General features: G+C 38.2%; 1 protein-coding gene and 1 long non-coding RNA gene across 2 annotated transcripts in view; both read right to left on the bottom strand.

Annotated features, from left to right (window-relative positions):
* Positions 1-21,822, bottom strand: part of PLXDC2 (plexin domain containing 2) — a 468,121-nt gene that overhangs the window by 444,138 nt on the left and 2,161 nt on the right. The gene's annotated exons all lie outside the window — the stretch shown is intronic.
* Positions 1-21,822, bottom strand: part of LOC126962732 (uncharacterized) — a 28,952-nt gene that overhangs the window by 6,263 nt on the left and 867 nt on the right. The window contains exon 2 of the long non-coding RNA XR_007728792.1: positions 1-21,822. This exon is cut by the window's left edge and continues 6,263 nt beyond it. This is a non-coding gene — a long non-coding RNA (uncharacterized LOC126962732).

Here is a 21,822-nt window from a genome sequence, read left to right as displayed (position 1 = left end):
TAGCATTTCACAATTATATATAGATATTAACTGTCAATCCAAAACACATTGCTGACCACTGGCATTTCCAAGATAGATTTTAGTGAAGGAAAAGAATCTGCAAGACATCAGTGCATCAGAAGATGAAAGAAGAGTGGTGAACAAACCCTTTAGGCTTCCAGTAACATTACACAAGAAATTAGTTAACATTTAGTTTTTGTCTTCAATTATTTCTCCTTATCAAGAAGTAATTTAAAAAAATTCTACTGCCAACCTATTCAAACGATGAAATTTTAGATTGTTTGAAGATCTCAATGGGTATGGAGAATGAAAGCAAGTGAATTTTCATTCAACCTTTATTATCATAAGATGTTAATACATATTGTAACCTTAACAGGCAGCAAGAAAGTAAATGGATGTACGCCCAAAATCTACATTCTAAAGTGTCTGCCATTACACATTCATCTCTGTTGAGTATCTCCAGAATCTGTTTAACAAACAAGTAACAGCTACCACTGGTGAATACCCCAGAGCAGGTACTAAGAATTTTCTATGTTTCATATTTTAATCATCACACACAAAAAAAAACATGTGGGGTGGGCATTATCATTTGATTTTACAGAAGACCAAACCAAAGAATTGCGGGTGAAGCAATTTCCCAAGGTCACGGAATTAATAATTGATGAAACTTGGAATCAAATCCAGGCCAGATGTCTAAGGCCCCTGTGAGCTGAGTCTAGACCAGCAGAGTCCAATCTTTTGGCTTCCCTGGGCCACATTGGAAGAATTCTCTTGGGATACACATAAAACACACTAACACTAAAGATAGCTGATAAGCTTAAAAAGAAATTGCAAAAAAGTTTCATAATGTTTTAAGAAATTTTACGAATTTGTGTTGGGATGCATTCAAAGCTGTCCTGGGCCACATGCCCAGGGCATGTGGGCCGTGGGTTGGACAAGCTTTCTAGACCTTTCTCTGTTGTTTCTAAGCTGAAGGTAGCAGAGCAGTAACTTTTTTTTTTTTTTTTTTTTTTTTTTTTTTGAGACTGAGTTTTGCTCGTCTCTCAGGCTGGAGTGCAATGGTGGGATATTGGTGGGATATCTGTTCACTGTAGCCTCTGCTTCCCGAGTTCAAGGGATTCTCCTGCCTCAGTGTCCCAAGTCGCTGGGATTACAGGCACCCACCACCATGCCTGGAAAATTTTTGTATTTTTAGTAGAGACGGCGTTTCACCATGTTGGCTAGGCTGGTCTTGAATTCCTGGCCTCAGGTTATCCACTGGCCTCGGCCTCCCAAAGTGCTGGAATTACAGGCGTGAGCCACCACACCTAGCCCCAGAGCAGTAATCTTAAGCGATGCTTATAAGGAGCTGAAGCTTAAACTTGTAACACCCACAATCATCAGAATTCACTGGTGAGTGCCACAATCCAGTTTGCATGTGTCACCACTTTTCTAATCAACCAGCACATTGTTAAAATCGGCAATTATATCACACTTATTTATCCTTATTCCCAATTATGAAATAACCATGAAAATAAATTCAATTAAGCATAATTCAGATGGAACTGTTTGAACAGGCTGCAGTTGTGTACACTGTCACACTCAATTTCCAAAATAGGCTTTTATAGCAGACAAATATGTCTATCTTTGTTCTATAAGATTGAATAATTGACTTAAGTTCATCTGAGCTCACACTTTTCAAAAGCATTTCAACACCTCCATAAATTTAAGGAGACTATAGCAAAGTGACTTGTCTGTTTTACTAGGACTTAAATTCCTCTGATTGCAGATTGCCGATGTTGTATTTATTATCATGGGCTAGAAAACCACAGAGTAAAGTTAACAAATAGCATAGAAAATATTAAAAGCTTGAGTTGTTTCCAGTCTTTTATATGCAAATAAATATTTCCATAATCTATTCTAGCAATACAAGTGAGTATTTGGAAACTGGAAGTTTAAATTTTTTAAAGTTATCTATTAGCCGGGCATGGTGGTTCACACCTGTAATCCCAGGACTTTGGGAGGCCTAGGTGGGAGGACTGCTAGAGCCCAAAAGTTTGAGACCAGCCTGGGCAACATAGCAAGACCCTGTCTTTACAAAAAAATTTAAAACTATGGGGAGTCTGGGGTGGAAAGACGGCTTGAGCCCCAGGAATTCCAGGCTGCAGTGAGTCCTGATCGTACCACTGCACTCCAGCCTGGGCAATAGAACGAGACCCTGTCTCAAAGATAAATAAATCAATAAATATATAAATGTATTGAATTGTAAGTATTTTTTCCTTCTTGTTTCACCAAAATGCAAGTAATAGACAGAGGAAATGGTTTTATGTTAGTCACTTTTTGCTAACATCTTGTCAGGTTAACAGTCTTACGTGAACAAGAAATAAACTAAACCAAAACAAAAGGGACAGGCCTCCATTGCTGATTTATGTGGAAGCATGTGACAAAGCAATTTACATAGACAAACAATGATAAATGACCTAACAATTTCAGTTACAAGCTGAACGATCACTGCAGACCGATGCACATTTATATTCTACATTAGCATTTCTGCATGTCTTACAAAACAAATTGCAAAATCCATTAATTTTGCATTTTGGTGTTTTTGTGTTTGCAATGCATTACAAAGTTAAACTAGGTCGGAACATTTAAGCAAGCACAAAGTATGTAACCACCTTAGCGTTCATCCATAAATATTGTAAAATTATCAGAACCTGACCTAAGCCACCCATTTATCATCTTTACTTTCTTTCCAACTCCTTTATTTGTCCCTGCTTGCCCACCAACACACACACACACACACACACACACACACACACTCTCTCTCTCTCTCTCTCTCTCACTGAGAACACAGAGCAATGTTGCAATTACTAAGAGAAACAACCATATAATCTATCCTGAAAGATAACCTACGATAAGAAGGGCTTATGGGTTTTAACTTTTGTTCTTGTTTGTAATTTCAAACTTGCATAAGCTTGATATTTCACTTCTTCATTTTTTTTCTTAACTTCAACCTGGTCAGGAATGTCTTGCTGGGTAGCATGTTACAGGTGATTACAATCAGCCCTTTTAGTCCTCAAACAATCTTATAAAACAACTATTGATTTAAAAAAAAAAAAAAACAAAAACCTTTAATTCACCTAGCAGGAAATAGTTGGAGAAAATAAATAATGCCTCTTTTATAAGACTTTACAGTTTCTTAGGGAGAAGAGAGTTCCAAAAATTTCTTGAAAGTCAATTTTGAGCTTTATTCCTTGATTCCTTAAACACAAATAAAGGCTAGAAAATCCATATTTCACAAATGCTTACTCAGTACCTAATATGTGCAAGGGACTATTTTATTCACCACAAAAATTCATCTTCGCAAGAACCTTAAAATTAATTACAGCGAGGAAAAACAACATTCTTTCTTCTATTTATTATTGTAATTCCCGATCTACTTATTGGCGAAAGAACAATGGAGTCAGGATTGCCTTTCTTTCAGGGTGTACAATTGGCTTTCAAAAGTGGCTGAAACTAAACAAATTATTTTACATACCCTGTTCTCGAAAGCAGCTATTATTTCTTTGTGCTGTTAGAACCATTTCGTAGTCCCAGACCTCACTGATAAAATAAAATGGAACTTATTCATTTCTCCTGCTGTCACTTCTTAAGATGAGATTCTCTTTCCAACAGACTTGATTCTATTTGAGTGATTTCATGGATTTAAGGACTTCAGGTTACATAAAATGTGATATCATTTAAGCCTTAATTAAATTTTTATTAGATGTCACAGCAATATTCTTGCATGTGATAAAAGAAAGCCTTCTTAAAGTCAAGTTGCATTTTTGGAGGGCTGTGATCATTTTTGTTGAGACAATGATCCTAACATGGTTTCCTATATTGGTCATATAGATTCTCAACTCACTTATGCATCTACTGATTGTTTTCCCCCATGCCTATAAATGAGCTCAAATCTCCTTTGCCAGCAAAAAAAAAAAAAAAAAAACCCTCTTCCCTTACGTTCCCCTCTGGCCACTCCCTCTCTGTCATTTACTTCCCAACCATACTTTTTTTTTTACTTTCTTTTGAGACAGGATCTCATTTGGTTGCCCAGGCTGGAGTGCAGTGGACCAGCTAATATTTTTATTTTTATTTTTGGAGAGATGGGGTCTCACTTTGTTGCCCAAACTGGTCTCAAACTGCTGGGCTCAAGCGATCCTCCCATCTTAGCCTCCCAAAGTGCTGAAATTACGGCTGTGAGCCAACACACCCAGATCCCAGCCATGCTTTTTAAAAGGGTGGTATGTCATCCACATTACTGCATCCTTCTCTGATCTTCATCACTATCCTACCACAATCTGCCACCAGCTAGCCACCATTCCTCCACCAAAACCACTCTTACTGAATTCCCTGACCTGCCCTAGTGATGCTTTTCCTAATCTGCCTCTCACTCTACGTTGCTCCTCCTGTATCTCCCGCCTGGGGGCCCATTCCTCAGTTTCCCCTTCCCAGACCAGCTCTCTAAGACTCTGACCTTGACCCTCTGCTCTTCTCTGATTATTCCTGCTCACTGGCTGATTTCCACCACCACCAGGTACACCTCAATGATTTGACATCCTGAACTCATCTGAGCCCTCCCTGCTGAGCCCCAGTCCTGGGAGAGTTGCTGTCGCCACTGGTACGTCCCATGAGCACCTCAGTACTCGCCAAGTCTAAGGTTGAGCTCATTTTTCTATTCCATAAAGCACCTGGAAAACATGAGAATTATCTTAGCTGTCCTCTGATCTGAAGCCTGCATCACATTCCATCTTTATTGATCCAGCAGTGCTGAATTGGGTCTGTTTCCAGACCTGCCCTTCCTAGCTGCTCTCCACACCACTGCTAGAGAGACCCTTCTAAGAGTCCATCTGAGTTTGTCACTCAGCTGATAAAAAATCGGTCTGGGTGCGGTTGCTTACATCTGAAATGTCAGCACTTTAGGCCAGCTGTCCACTTCATGGGAGAATTCAACACCCAGCTGGGTGTGCAAGGCCCTTCCTAATCTTGCGCCTGCTCTTGCCCAACAGGCAAGGGCAGTTCCCTGAAGATTTCACAGTTCTCTGCCCCAGGAGTGTTCTCTCTGTTCAGGATGCCCTTCCAGCAACTCTGCCCTCCTGTCACTCACACTTCAAATGCAGACCCAGACATACCTCCCTAGGAAGCCTTCCCTGACTCTCCAGGCTAAGACCTATGCTCCCGTTTCTCAATGCCATAGTGAATGCACCCACTCTCTCTCTCTCTCTCTCACACACACACACCACATTTTCCTTCAATTGTCCTTTTTACTTTCCTATTTTCAATACTTCATGGTAGCCTCTACCTGGCAAAGGCTGTATTTTGTATCCCTTCACATCACAAAGCTAGGAGGATAGGATACATCTAGCAAATGTTTGTAGAGTGAATAAATAATTATTCGCAGAGCTAAACCTCACCATCAACCCCAACCTAACAGCATAGTAATGTCACTTTAATTCAGTTATCTCAGTCCTTTCAAAACAACTATATATTGAGCCAATTTTGTTTAGTTTATAGGCTAATCCAATTACATAATTTGGAAAGCTTGAAAAGTTCTACTAATGTCTGGTAATATTAACAATCTATTGCCAGATGTGTATTGAAATGGTGGCATAGATGGTACACAGATAGTGTAGCAAATGGGATATTGATTCGGTCCTGAGAACCACCTAACCTCTTTCTTGAGCAGTTTTCTCTCAGCCCCTTTTTGATACATCTGTCCCTCTGCCTTTGTTATCCCTTGCCTCTTCACAGACACACACAGACAGACAGACAGACAGACACACACACACACTCTCTCTCTCTCTCTCTCTGCCTCTCTCTTTCTCTCAGTGATTTTGTGCTGTTCTTGATCTAATCAGGGGCCTTGCCAAAGGCTTCCTTTCCCAGTCCATTGAAACCTGGACACTATACCTGTCTTTTTAGCACACCTGTTTTAGGTTTCAAATGCAGAGGATATGGATGACCATTCCTCCTCCTTGCAATATTTCACATTTTCCAAGACATATTACCTAAACCCAAATAAATGACTCTGTAAGTTACTGACAACCTGCAAGTTCATGCAGGAACAAGGACTGGTTCCATTGCTCTCAAATAACACCATGAAGACGGCCACTTCTATTGTCCATATGTTTAGGGCTGGCCTCAACTAAAACACTAAAGGCCTCCGTACAGTTCTGGAGAAAATAAAACAAAAAAGTGAAATATGAAATGCCCAGGAAACTCTGAACTCTGCAGGTTTTTAAAGATTTGTATTCATTTTTTATTTTGACGTTTCTTATCTTCTACTCATTGACTCAATCTTAGGACAGCTGTCTTGTTCTTACACACAGATTTGCTCACCTTTTTGATTAATTCACTAATGCACAGGTAGCATTTTGGATCCCTTTATACACAGAGCATCATTATCCAAAAAAAGTTAACTTGTCATCCAAGGGAATTGTGTAATCTCCTAAGGTGGTTTATTTATCCCTAGAATCAAATACATTCATAAGGTCAAAGTATTATTTTCTTGCTTCAAAGTAGATGACGCAGCAGAATTTCATTTCGTGTCCTCAGCCCATGCCAAGAAAAGAAAACTGTTTCTGAGATCCTCATCTCATTTTACACAACATGAGTTTGTTAAAAAATAAACTCCTTGAGTGTTCTTTTAATGCACGTTTTACTGGAATAATGTTCTCCACATCCAGATCTGGCCCTAGGCTATCAATGAGTGAGGGGGAGGGTTGTGAATAAGAGAAACGCTTTGCATTCCCGCAGGCAGCCATGCAAGTCTGAGCCTGCTGGAGGTGCAGTCAGCACTCCTAGTTAGATGTTGCTGCTGCAATTTACTGTTCCAGTGGCCATCAAAGGCTCACATTGGCCTGAATTTTTCCCAGACCTGCAACAGTAGCACCGTACATGACTATTACTAGACTGAAGGTGATATGGCTTTATGTCTGGCACTTTGAAATATAGATACATCGAAAACTAATATTTAAAAAGATTAAGTAAAGTTTTCAGAGAAAACCCCATGCCTTGCCCTGCCCATTTTTGTTTTTGCCTCTGACATCCTTAACTTCCCACTTCCAATGCCCTTATTTTCTTCTATTGAAACCCACCAAACCTTCAGAGAACAGACATTTTTCACAACCGTTAGTATGACTAGAGAGATGAGTAATTTTACTGCTGTGTTATAGATGAAGAAATGGAGGTTCGGGGGTTAATATTTTTGCCCAAGGTCAAAATGGCAGCAAGGAAATTTTAGAGCCAAGATTTGGACTCAAGCCCATCTGGCATCAAAAGCATCCTTTTAGCAACCACAAGACAATCAAATGTTGTCTTCCCTGGAGAACTTTCCCACAACGCACACCCCCCCGGGACTCTTCCCCAGCTCTCTTGTGCAACCACAAGTATGGGTTTGTCCCTTGCACTATATCCACATTATATACATGCATATAGTCTCTTGTAAATCACACACCTTATGTATAGAAACCATGTCTTTTTCTATCTCACACAGTGAATTACAAAATTCAATTGACAGTAGAAACATCTTCCAACTGAAGTTACCCCGGTGGAGGAAAAGGTTAACTAATATAAAAATTAGGCAAATTGAACTTCACAGAGATATTTCAAATTATATGATGAAATGCCATATATTTTAAGTACACATCACACATACATGTGTAACATATGGCAGTCTCCAACTTACGTATAAAGAATATGAGATAGAGTGGCTAGGTTTCCAATTAACCTACAACAGCCTATTTTATTTCTAATAAGTGTATTGATGCATTCCTCCGTGTTTCTTTTTAATTACTGATTAGTTATTGAATAAATGAATGGAAAGAGAAATGAGTCAATGCATTTATTAGACGCAAGACAGACCTTTGCAGGCTATTCAATAAGTCAGTCAACAATTTTTAAATTAAGAGCCTACTATGTGGTAGGTGCTATGTCTGGAGCGTAGTTAGACTATTTTTGTTTTATTTTTAAATTTTTAAAGTTCTGGAGAATCCCAATTAAAAAAAGTATTAAACAAAATGAATAAGCATTGGCTATGGAGCACTGATGGTCTGTTTGATGGGATTTTTGCCTCTTCTTTCTGGGTACAGATTATTGGACTAACAAAAACTATGATATGTCATCCATGAAAGACTTAAAGCTCTGGGTGTATACCCAGTGATGGGATTGCTGGGTCAATAATGTAAATCATTCTACCATAAAGACACATGCACGCAAACGTCCATTACAGCACTATTTACAATAGCAAAGATGTGGAATCAACCTAAATGTCCATCGATGGTGGACTGGATAAAGAAAATGTGGTACCTATACACAATGAAATATTATGCAGCTACAAAAAAGAATGAGATCATATCCTTTGCAGGAAAGTGGATGGAGGACATTATCCTTAGCAGACTAATGCACGAACAAAAAACCAAATATCACATGCTTTCACTTATAAGTGGGAGCTAAATGATGAGAACACATGGGCACAAAGAGGGGAACAACAGACACTGGGGTCTACTTGAGGGTGGAGAGTGGGAGGAAGGGGAGGAACACTAAACTTACTACCTGGGTGACAACAAACCCCTGTGGCACAAGTTTATCTATATAACAAACCTGTACAAGTACCCCTGAGCCTAAAATAAAAGTTAAAAAAAAAATGAGTTAAAGCCTTCTCTTTCATGGTTTTCCAGTGCCTGGAAAGTTTATCTATTCCCACAGGAAAAATAAAATGACGACAGGAATTGCCGACCAAATAAAGGAAGACGGTAAGTGAAACGCCAAGAAAGATGAGAAAAATAAGACCCAGGTACAAGAATTGAATATGTAATATCAGAATGGGACAAAATTTACCCAAGAAAACCAACAGAGAAGAAAGAATCTATCACAGTCACAAATTATGACTTATCTGGTGAATGTCACTCGACATCTGAGATTTGAATCGTTTTAATGGTCATTGATAATAGGCCCTACCAAATGAAATTATGCAGAAAAAATCATTAAGTATTTATTAATTGCATTCTATGAAAAGGTGCACTATGAAAGGTGCCAAGAAAACAAACAAGCAAAAAAAAAAAAAAAAAAGGAAACAAACCTTGGTTCCTACCCTCATAGAGCTTACAATTTAGTGGGAAGAATAGTTCTCAATTGAATACTAATACAAATAGCAATATAATTGAACACTTTGATGGATCTCTCAAGACTCTTTCAGTGGTAAGTAACAAATCCCAACTCAAAATCAGAATTTCCTGCTTTATCCGATTAGGCAGTCCAAGATGGCCTATGGATGGCTCTAGACTTTTATCTTCCCAATGCAGCAACTCCCAGGAACAAAACAAACAAACAAACAACAACAACAACAAAAAATCTTCTCTTTTCCGAAGCATAGTTAAAGAAAGACCAATTAGCCTGAGGTTCAAATGTGAAGGTACACTCTGCATGGCCACTTTTAAGACACAAGCTGGTCATGGGAAATATGCCACTATTAAAAGAAACCAGGAGAATAACATAGAGTGGGGAGAGGACATTCCTAAATAATGGGAGGGTGCTGTTACCACAGGATAGGGGAAAGAGATACTGAGGAGATAAAAATATCAGATGTTCAGACCGTACCATGAGTATGGAAGAGAGAAAGAACTCTGGAGAATGTTTCAATAAAAACAATAAAAGCCAAGGTAAGAAAAAATAATGTGCCCTGAATGCAAGAGAAACAAACCGTTGATTATATGGAAGAAGCTGACCTGAATGGATTAAAACGTGAGCAAGTGGATCACAATTAAAACCGTGAAAAGAGTTAACTCAAGTCACTGAGTGTGGTACCAAGAGATTGTATTGATTCTTTTGTTGAAAAATATTTAAAAGGCTGCCCAATGGTCTATATCTGAAAAATCTCTTAAATATCTATTTCCCAGGGGGAATTTCCCAGTTGGACTCTTTCGCCTTGAGATAGGTGGAAAGCTAATTATGTAAATTTCATGGCTCTATCTCTAATTTCTATTTCATTCATTGTTTATCCATATATCATTTTTAACTACAGAATTCTCCCCAGAGAAGCAAATTAACCAGTTTTAATATTTTATCAGACAATTCAAGTTGTGCGTTATAAATTATTAGGATTAAATTCTTGTCCTTTCACAGTCTTTGAAATGTTATTCAGATTTACAAAGCTCAGAAATTTAAAACTGCTCTTGATAACACCGGTTAAACTATCCCTTTCTTTGTTCTTGCTAGCTTAGTATATGACTGGATCATTTGTAAAACATCCTTTGTAAATGAGTTCTAAGTTCTTCACAAATATATATGACAAATTCTCTTATTTTGCAGTCACTCCATCTCTACCTTCTCTGTACATTTTGTCTTTTTTTTATTTTTTTTATTTTTTACTTTTGAGATGGAGTCTCCCTCTGTTGCCCAGGCTGGAGTGCAGTGGCATGATCATGGCTCACTGCAACCTCCGCCTCTTGGGTTCCAGTGATTCTTGTGCCTCAGCCTCTGAGTAGCTGGGACTACAGGTGTCCGCCACCACGCCTGGCTAATATTTTGTATTTTTAGTACAGGCCTCCCAAAGTGCTGAGATTATAGGCATGAGCCCCCATGTCTGGCCTGTCATAGTTTAACCCAGGACATCACATTACAGAAATTGTGACTTAGACATTTTGCCCAAAGAAACATGTGGTAAGAAAGTATCAACAAAACTCTTTGCATGAGGGATAAACCTGAACCAACACAGCATCATTTATAAAAGTGGAACACTAACAAGTATCCTACAGCAAATTTTCAGACAGCTTCCTATGCTTGGAGCTAGGCAGCATTGGGGAATCAGTCACAGAAGGCGGGTTATAGTCAAATGCAGGCACAAGTAATTACTACTGATAATCAGTGAAACGATGAAGACATCAAGGCTAAGTGGAGACCTGAAGGACAAAAAGCCAAAAAAAAAAAAAAAAAAAAAAAGGAGGAAGATGTGCTCCAAAAAGAGGCAAAGGCACGTGCAGAATTTCAGAACAGAGACAACGTACGGGGATCCTGGGGAAGGGCAGAAAGTGCTGAACTTGAACCTGAAGAGGTCAAACAGGACCAGATACCTTCAGCATGAGAGCAACAGAAAGGCACAGGAGTGGTTCCAACAGAGGAAGTACATAGCCAGATTTGCATTGTAGAAAGATCCTTCTGGCTGTGGAATGAAGAACGGGTTCCAGCAGGGCAATTCTGGAGGCAAGGTGGGAAGCCTATGCAGTAAGCCAGGCTAGAAAGGCCAGGCCTGTTGAAGACAGGACAACAGAACTGGGGGCTGGAGAAAAGCCATCTGAAGTCAAACAAAAGTACTTGGCATAAAAAAAATCAGCTTCTTATTGGCCATGCCTATTTTCAAACATCTCTTCTAAAAACAGCTTGACAAAACTGAGACTGCACCAATCTGGCTTCCTGCATGGAACTGTTTTGCAACGTCCAGACAATGAGACTGTCATGTGCAGGATGACTTTAAATCTTGCTTGTTTTTAAAAATATCTGAAATGAACAACAGATGTTAAAAAGATAAAGAAGGCTAAACAACCAAGAAATAAAACAAGCCGCCTGGCTTTTCCACACACTCCTGATTAAAAAAATACTCAGATCACCAAGCCTAAGTTCAGAGCCATAGCCAGTCAGGGACTGTGCGGAACTGGAGGTGGAGTTGACATTTTCAAATCAAACAAGAAAATTGTACCCCTTTCATTTGCAAATGCCTGGAGTCTAAATCAAATAACAAATTCTATTATCTATAGAGTGGTAGCAACTTGCAAACTGTACTCTCTTTCAAAGTAAATCTCCAATGGGATCGAAATGAATCAGCTAGTGAGCAAATGTTAAGGAGGATCCTAAAGCTTGGAGATTTTACCGTTCTTTCCAAAGCTGTTTCTTAAGATGCAGCAAATTTAAGACAAAGTCTTTGTTGGAGCATTGTTGGTCCAGAGGTAGGATGCTAAGAGGCACTTTGCAAAAATATCATCATGTCTATGTGTTACTTGCCTTGAGCTCACTCTTTCCATTGTGATAGTTCCTAAGAAGCCAGGTGTTAACATTTCCTTCCCTTAGCTGAGTTGTCCATTTTAATTAAACTATCATTCCCCATTTGTTTCCTAGGAAACAATTAGATGTATGGTTAGTTTGATGATGTGATAAGAAAACCTCTCCAGCTCTCCATCTGGACATTTCATTTCAACTAAAAATGGTCACTGTCAAATAGTCACTATTAACAATTTGTTATGATGGCTGGGCGCAGTGACTCATGTCTGTAATCCCAGCACTTTGGTAGGCCAAAATGGGTGGATCACTTGAGGTCAGGAGTTGGAGACCAGCATGGCCAACATGGTGAAACCCCATTTCTACTAAAAATACATAAATTAGCCGGGTGTGGTGGTGCGCCTGTAGTTGCAGCTATTTGGGAGGCTGAGGCAGGAAAATCACTTGAACTTGAGAGGTGGAGGTTGCAGTGAGCCAAGATCGTGCCACTGCATTCCAGCCTGGGCAACAGAGTGAGAATCTGTCTAAAAAAAAGAAAAAAGTTGTTATGAAACCCTGTGGTACTTGTTCTGGCCATTAGATGTTGTAGAAAAGAAATTACGTAGTCTCCCAGTTGTTTAGAAATTGAATTATTTACAAAGTGACCCAGAGATTTAATAAGATTGCAATCAAAAGCCCAAAAGTTTGTAGCAAAATCTGAAATGTTTATTCTAAAATGGCTCTGGAAAAGGAAAGAACCTCCTGAAAGAGCCAGCTTCTGAAGAGCAAGAACAAGAAGGACGGGTTTGTCCCATCAGATATAAAGACTTATTATAAAGCTATAGTAATTAAGACTGTGTATCAGTACAGGGATAATTATGGGTTCCCCCACCCTCTTTATCGTCAAAGTAGATTATCTCAGCAGGGCTTATTTCAGGATTTATCTTTTTGGAGTAGACCTTTCACAAACCCAATAACCCAGAAATTCTAGCTCTAAATATAAGCCAAGCATCTCCTGCATGTAAACAGGAAAATACATTTGCAAGGATGCTCCTACCCCCACGTTCAAAAGAGCACTAATTATCCATGGATGGAAAATTGAATAAATCAGTTGTGGATGAGCAGATTACAATTAAGTCCAACCCAAGTAGACGCAGTTGCTAAAAACAAAACAGCAAGTGATGTGATTTATTACACAACTCAGTCTCCACCAAAATTGTTTCACAACATAACCATCAGCATTTTGCAAGTCTTTCCATATTAACAAATGTGACCACAAGATTCCGATATAGGAGCTATATTTACTCACACTTCACGTAAAACAAAAGGTTTTCATAAAATTCATTCATTTTGAACAAAAAATTAAACATGTTTTAAAGCTACATAAAACTTTTAAAGTCAGGTTACAAATCAAATTAGGTACAACTATACATTATACAAGACATATAATATCCTATGCTAGTGTAACAAAAGCAGCATAAGAAAATAAAGCACTGAGCAACATCTTTGTAATATAGCAAGAATGCTCTCAGACTAAAATGTGAAATAAAATTTGTTTTAACCTCACAAGTCAACTTGATTCTCACAGGGCATCCACAGTTTTCAAAGTATTAAAATATTCTTCAAATTTTTGTTGTATGACAAAATAATCTAAAATGACCCTCTTGTTTCTGCTCCAAACAAGCACCAAGGAAAAAAAAGTGCAAAGACACAGTGGTATGGCTCTTAGTTCAATTTTTGTTTCTTGGAATTAGCAAATTAAATGGCTAAATGACAAGAACAACAAAAAATTCAAAGGTGTCTATTCCCAGGACCTATATAAATAATAAATAGAATTAAAATGGCTAATATCAGAAGCAATAATTCTTGAAAGAATTATGGACAGGCAGTACATTTTGGGCAATCTTTAACATAAAACCGTGGACTGGCAAAATAATTAGGAGGTTAAATATTTTAAAATTAAAAGTTCAGGACAGGATTCCTTGAAGTCACAGGAACCCATACCCACTAAGAACATGATTCAGTATGCCCAAAATTATCTCACATACATTTTTCATTGGAATATTTTGCAAGGTAGATGGTATTTATGTAATTTGTATATAGACATTTCTCAATGAATTCAAGGGAAAAGATAGCAAAAGGAGAAGGAGAAGAGAAAGCCAAAAGGAGAAGTCGGCTGTAATACCAGACTTGGTCCCGCCAGCTCTGCCCACAGGAAGGTGAGTGGGCCCTTTTGACCAGACAAATGAACAAACAGACAGCATATAAATAACTAGGTTCATTAGGTCAGTGGTAGCTACAGCTTGTTTGTATGTCAGAAAGAATTAAGCAAATAAATATAATAGATTCAGCATGAACAGTACCTGAAATGTACCTTAAATACTTTCCCATCTTAAAACTCATCATTATTGGTACATTTCATGCTCTAAATGATAAATTCTGCCTATCTTACTTCCCTTTTAGGCTTTAGGGAAATAAATATGTTATTGGATGTTCATATTATGGTTTCAGAGAGAAAACGGTAGGAGTTACTACTGCAAGTGTATACACACAGAAGCATAAAACTACTACCCAAAAAACATTATTGAATGTCCAATGTTCCATATTCCAGCTGGACCCAAGAATACAGTATCCTAATCTAAATGAACCAGAGTGTACTTATGAAGCATCATACTCAAAGAGAATATATCAGTTTTATTTAGACTTTTCGTATTACTGAACACTCCAAGGAATATATAGAAAATTGACTTTTAAATATTCGAATTCCTATTCAGTTTTTCCATAGGGCAAACTCTTAATATTCTCTCCATATTCTCAAAGCCTCAATGAGCTACACACCTTACCTACAGGATGAGACCTCGAGCGACATGGATTCTAAGGAAAATGTCCGATTATTGAGTAAAAAATAATTGAGGAACTGAGTAACAAGATTCCAGACAAGTAAAAAGGAAGTCAGTCTACATCTTGGCCTGTGACCCTCTCTTGACAAAAATCACAGACCGCTATCTATGATAAGGCCTCAAGCAGAAAGAATGAGAACAGCGTATTTTAATTTGAAGGGTAGGGGAAAGGTACTAGTGCTTAGATCTGGTTTGATGGCCTCTGGAGGAAGAGATTAAAAGTCTACATTTCCAGTAAGGTCACTTAGTGTCTGACCCCATGTTCAGATCTGTAATCTTTAACGGGCTAATTCCAAACAGGCCACTGACAAGACCTCTAATTCTATTTAAATATACAAATCTATACTATCAGTCCACAGCTTACCACCTTTTTAATTAAAAAGAGGAAAATAAAACCAAACAATAAATATGAAATGAGTTCACTGTCTGGTTATAAACACATGCGGAATATTTCATAGTCTCATCTTTTTTCAGTTATTATTCTGTTAATTTATAACACAATAAATAGTGGAAGAAACTGTCTTGCTAGAAGCATCACTACTTACTCTGTCATTCTGTAGTAACTTCCTCAGCTTAACAGAATCATTGTGTGGGAGGCAGTGAGGGAAGACATCCTGCGTGAACTCAGTGAAGAAAGACCTCTCAGAATGGAGTACTCTACAGACATAATTAAAGCTTTGGGAAAATGTACTCAGAATAAAGTCAAAGGGCTGGAATTCATCAGATTCAGAGAAAGCAGAAAGCAACTTAGTGATACACAACCTTATGTATTATGGCGATTCAATCTTATTTGCTTTTTTCCCAAATAAATACCTAATGAGATTTTAAGTGAGAAAGGTAAGGTGAAGACAGAGGTAAGCTAGCACACAAAATGTAGGCCAGAAAGTTTACATACCGGTTGGAGGTGGACCACCAATTGTGCACTGAGATTTCAAGAAACCAAAATTTAAATGGTAAAACTCCGAGCCCCTATTTATAATGTCCAGAAGATACAAACAAGTTCAAAAGAACTATGTCTGTTATTGAAACATAAGATCTCTCACCCTGTCCCTGTCTCTTTCTCTTTCTCTCTCATCTTCTCATGGCATACTATCTCGGGGAGCAGACACTGTGCAACGTATTGCAGAATATCCTCATCTACCTCCCTGTAACAGCTACCATAGCAAGTTTTTTATTATTTTATTTTTTGAGATAGGGTCACACTCTGTTGGCCAGGCTGGAAGGCAGTGGTGTAATCGCAGCTCATTGCAGCCCTGACCTCCTGGGTTCAAGCCATCCTCCCACCTGAGCCTACCAAGTAGCTGGGACTACAGGTGTGCACCACCATGACCAGCTAATTGAAAAAAAAAAAAAACAACTGTAGAGATGAGGTCTCCTCCCTATGTTGCCCAGGCTGGTCTCCAACTCATGGGCTCAAGCAATCTCCCTGTCTCGGCCTCCCAAAGTGTTAGGATTACAGGTGTGAGCCACTGAACCCACCTCAAAACAAGTTTTATGATTTTTTTTTTTTTTTGAGATGGAGTCTTGCTCTGTTGCCCAGCTGGACTGCAGTGGCACATTGTCAACCTCCGCCTCCCGGGTTCAAGCTATTCTCCTGCCTCGGCCTCCTCAGTAGCTGGGACTACAGGTGCGTGCCACCACGCCTGGCAAATTTTTTTATTTTTAGTAGAGATGGGGTTTCACCATGTTGGCCAGGATGGTCTTGATCTCCTGACCTCCTGATCTACCCACCTCGGACCCCCAAAACAGTGTTGGGATGTTGGAATCACAGGCGTGAGCCACCACGCCCAGCCAAGACAATATTTCTAAAGCCTCCTTCATTATAGTTTAGTGGCATAAGGCCTAAAGACAGTTTAATTCAAAAGCAATCTCAAAAATAATCAAAATTATTTAGTAGTCTTCAGCTTCAGTGAAATGAAACATCACAACCACCATATATATATCCATATGTACATATATATGTATACTGTATTTTAAGATACTAAATTAAAAATATAAGTAAATATACAGCCAGAAACTAGCAGTATAGGAGAATAGTGGAATAAACTTTTTGAAAGTCCTATCTATCAATAGAAGGTTTAAGGCATATGACTGATTTTAAAATGGGCAAAGGGCCTAAAAATTGACATTTCTCCAAATAAGACAAAAAAAAATGGCCAACAGGTATATGACAAGGTCCTCAACATCACTAATCATTAGGGAAATGCAAATCAAAACCACAATAAGGTATCATGTCACACCTACTAATATTAAGATGGCTACTGTACACCGCATGCTCTCACTCATACGTGGGAATTGAACAATGAGATCATTTGGACATGGGAAGGGGAACATCACACACTACGGCCTATTGTGGGGAGGGGGGTTGGGGGAGGGATGGCAATGGGAGTTATACCTGATGTAAATGACGAGTTGATGGGTGCTGACGAGTTGATGGGTGCAGCACACCAACATGGCACATGTATACATATGTAACAAACCTGCACGTTGTGCACATGTACCCTAGAACTTAAAGTATAATAAAAAAATAAAAATAAAAAGACAATAGATGGTAAGTGTGGGTGAGAACGTGGAGAAAAGGGAACCCTTACACACTGTTGGTGGGAATGTAGAACAATATGAAGTTGCTTCAAAAAATTAAAAATAAACCCGCCATATGAGCCAGCAATCTCTCTTCTGGATATATATCTAAAGAAAATCAGCCCCTTTAAGACGTATCTTCACTCTTATGTTAACTGAAGCATTATTCACAATAGCCAGTATATGGAAACAACCTGAGTGTCCATTGATGAATAACTGGATATATATTCCATATAAATTGCATATATAGTGCATATATATTGTATATTTCATATATATTATATATTGCATAGATAGTGCATATGTATTCTATATATTGCATATATAGTGCATATATATATATGCACAATGGAATATTATTTAGCCTTAAAAAATATTTTGCTATTTGTGATAGCATGGATGAAGCTGGGGGACATTGTGCTAAGTAAAATAATTCAGACACAGAAATACAAATGCAATTTGATTTTCTCTTATACATAGAATTTGAAAATAAGCATCATGTTGCACAGCTTAAATACATATTATTAAAAATTAAAAATTAAAACAAAGAAATTTTTTAAAGAAATGTATAAAAGAAAAAAGATATGAGATTAAGAACATGAGTGAACATTCACTCAGAAACCAGCAGGATAGAAGAATGGGCGAATGAATTTTTGAAAGTCCCACCTAATAGTAGAAGGATAGTTTAGCAGACTTTTGGATCTTGTGCTTTGGTTTCAACAATTACTCTCTAAAGTTAGTTTTAAATTTATTTCTATCCTATTGATGGACAAACTCTCAGCATGGGAATTATTTTAAAAGTCTCCCAAGGTGGCATTCAAATTAATAATTCAGCTTGAACTATAGTTCTATTCAGTTCACTTAAGTCCAATAACCATTTATTGCAACTATTTATTGGTAGTTGCCACAGCAGATTCAGAAATAAATGACAGCAGACCCTGACCTCAGGGACGTATGGTCTGGTCTAATGGAATACATGAGAGAGAGGCAGAAACGGAAAGAAAAGGAAACCCTACAGTATCAAGCAAGCGCCTTTGAAAAAGGCAGAAAGTGCACTGAGAATTCTAAGACAACACGTCCTTTTGTGGAGAGTGTCACTTGAGATAAATCTGTAGGAAAAATTGGAAAATGGATGGATGGAGACGGACTTAGAAAAGAAAGAGCAGGAGGAATGGCAGAAGTGTTAATGCATGGTACACACTCAGGGAACTTCCAGCAGCTCATCTGGTGAGAGCATTCAAGAACAGGCAGGGGAGAGGTGGGAAAGTGCTTGAGGCCACACTGCAATGGCCTTGAAGACCATGGAGAAGAGAATGTATTTAATGTGATGCGGAAGTAACTGAATACTTTATTTGTTTGTTTATTTACTAATTTTTATTTTTGTGAGGCAGAGTCTCCCTTTGTCACCCCCCCAGGCTGGAGTGCAATGGCGCTATCTCGGCTCACTGCTACCTCCACCTCCTGGGTTCAAGCGATTCTCCTGCCTCAGCCTCCCAAGTATAGCTAGGATTACAGGTGTCCACCACCACGCCCGGCTAATTTTTGTATTTTTAGTAGAGATGGGGTTTCACTATGTTGGCCAGGCTGGTCTCGAACTCCTGACCTCAGGTGATCTGCCCACTTCGACCTCCCAAAGTGCTGGGATTACAGGTGTGAGCTACGGCGCCCAGTCTGCAGCTGAAGACTTTAGATCCTGTGATCAAGGTTGTTGATCAACTCATTCCTCTTTAAAAACATAATGTTTCTGCAATAGGAGATAGTTTTAGGAAAAAATGACAAAAACTAATTGATAAGGATACATATTTTCTACATCTCTGCATGACAGTATCTGATTCTTGTAGTAAGGAAACCTGTCTGGAGCAAAATTAATCTTTCATTATTAAGTTTTACTCAAATACATTCTCCCTGACAAGAGTTTATTTCTGAAGATCACACTGAAATGTGCAAATTCTCCTGATTATAATAATTCCAGGCTGGGTGCGGTGGGTCAAGCTTGTAATCCCAGCACTTTGGGAGGCCTAGGTAGGTGGATCATGAGGTCAGGAGTTTGAGACCAGCCTGGCCAATATGGTGAAACCCTGTCTCTACTAAAAATACAAAAACAGCCAGGTGTGGTGGTGGGCGCCTGTAATCCCAGCTACTCAGGAGGCTGAGGCAAGAGAATTGCTTGAACCCGGGAGGCAGAGGTTGCATTGAGCCAGAGATTGTGCCATTGCACTCCAGCCTGAGTGACAGAGTGAGACTCCTACTCAAAATAATAATAATAATAATTCCAATCCTCTATGCAGACATTCATGAACAAACAAAAACATTATCTTTGACATAAATGTTCTACACAATTATGTCTCAGTCCAAACTTACCTAACCTCAAGCTTCAAAACTTGTATCTATTCTCTAAAGGAAAAAGAAACTCACATTTCATATTTTTAAAATTTTGCATGTAGCCTCAAGTCATTGATTGATAAAATAATTAACCTGTCCTTTGTCCAACAATATGGACAGATGTCCATTTTATAATAAATATTCACTTGAATTAACCCCTCTATTATACTATTTTGCTCTAGGTTTATATGCAAACAAACTTTAGTGATTATGTCTCAACAGCAACACTCTCATAACAAACTCTACAAATTAGTAATAATTCAAAGTAAATTGTTTAACTCCAACAAAAGCAGGAAATAACAGAAAAAATCTTTAACCAGAGAAAGAACAACTAAAATAAGTGTAAATTATATGATAAACTACTTCCCTCTAAAACAGAAAAGGTAATAGAGGAAATTAGCAGTTTCTCTGCCCTCTGGTGGCAATAAAATCAACTGCAGCATTTACTAAAGTAATGCATAATATAATGTCCCGGTTATGAAATCAGATATTTCTCCTGTGCCAAAATGTCTGTAATAAAAATCCTGATTGTTGTGTGCCAAATTTCAAGACTGTTGGACTTTTCCCCCCATATCGAACTTTTATATAGACTATTTTACAAAAAAAATTGTGTATTTTTTCTGTTTCACCTTGCCATTTTTATATGTTCAGTAAGCTAACCATTTAATTACAATATTTTCTTCTTAAAACTACATGTAAATTGATGTCCAGGAAAGAAGCTACTTCAGTTTATAAAAGTCTTCGAAAATTTGCCAAGGAATTTAAAACCATTCTTTTAAAAATCAATCCTATCAATATATGGGCTTCTAGAGTATATTTCTCATCAGAAATATTCAACTAGCTTAAAATACCAGTACATTGATGTTGAACATTTTAAGTATTTTATATTTCCCACAGCAAGAGCTTTTAATTATATGGCCAATCTTACTTCGGGATGAATTTCATCCTCAATTTCTGAACTTCTTGGCATAGCAAATGTGTGTGTGTGTGTGTATCTGTGTGTGTGTGTACATATATTCTTTTTTCAGTAACATTACTGGAAAAGGTTTATAAAAAGATAAACATTTGCTGGCATTTATTTATTTATTTTTACTGCAAATGCAGTATTTATTCCTAGTGCCAAAGAAGTTTTTAAATAAACAACTTGGGATGCAAGTTGGCACACACATCCTTTTAGCCTCGTTGGTGGTGGAATAAATTGTTTTCATTAAGCATCTATTCATACCATGAATAAGTACATGAAAATTGCTGTTGCAATTTTTAAATAAATGTGTTCTTTCCTGGAAGGCTAAAAGTGTTATTTTTTTCCGACCAGTGAAACATATCAGAGAAATAAACAAAAGGTATAGTCTACAGTCATAAATCATACACAGTCAAGAACAACCTATGTCCATTAATGCAGAACAATTAAATGTGACAAAGACAAATCAACACCCAAGAAATCTGCATTTTATTCTCGGATTTAAAAGTATTGTCATCCTATTGCCTCCCTACACATACACCCCAACACACACACCCCTCCAACCATAAATAAGAGCACAGTCAGTATCTGTGTTTTATCTAGAACAGTTTACACCAGGGACAGGCGAAGTGTTGTGACTGTCTTCTAAGTCGCGGCTTGGTAAATTTCACTCAAGGGTTTCCTTCAAGATCTTCAAGATTCACCTTGCCTGGCATCCCCAGGTGTACCCCCAGCCTTCCATCTGTGACTCTCAAGTTTTGACTGTTGAGGACGCATGCATACTTTCTGGGCAATCATTTAAATTACACACACACACACACACACACACACACACACACACACACACACACCCCAGAAAAGAACAAATTGATTATCCTAAGCAGTAAGTTTTCGTTTTCTTTTATTTTCCCTCCAAGTTTTTTCTTTTTTTCTCGTTTCACCTCCTCTCGAAGTCCACCCGAATTCACCAATTTCTGCCAAGATCTCTTTCTGCCTGTGTCTTCACTTTCTTCA

The sequence above is a fragment of the Macaca thibetana genome, chromosome 9, assembly GCF_024542745.1.
Source record: "Macaca thibetana thibetana isolate TM-01 chromosome 9, ASM2454274v1, whole genome shotgun sequence".
NCBI classification, from domain to species: Eukaryota; Metazoa; Chordata; class Mammalia; order Primates; family Cercopithecidae; genus Macaca; species Macaca thibetana.
This window is presented reverse-complemented; position numbering and strand designations above follow the sequence as displayed.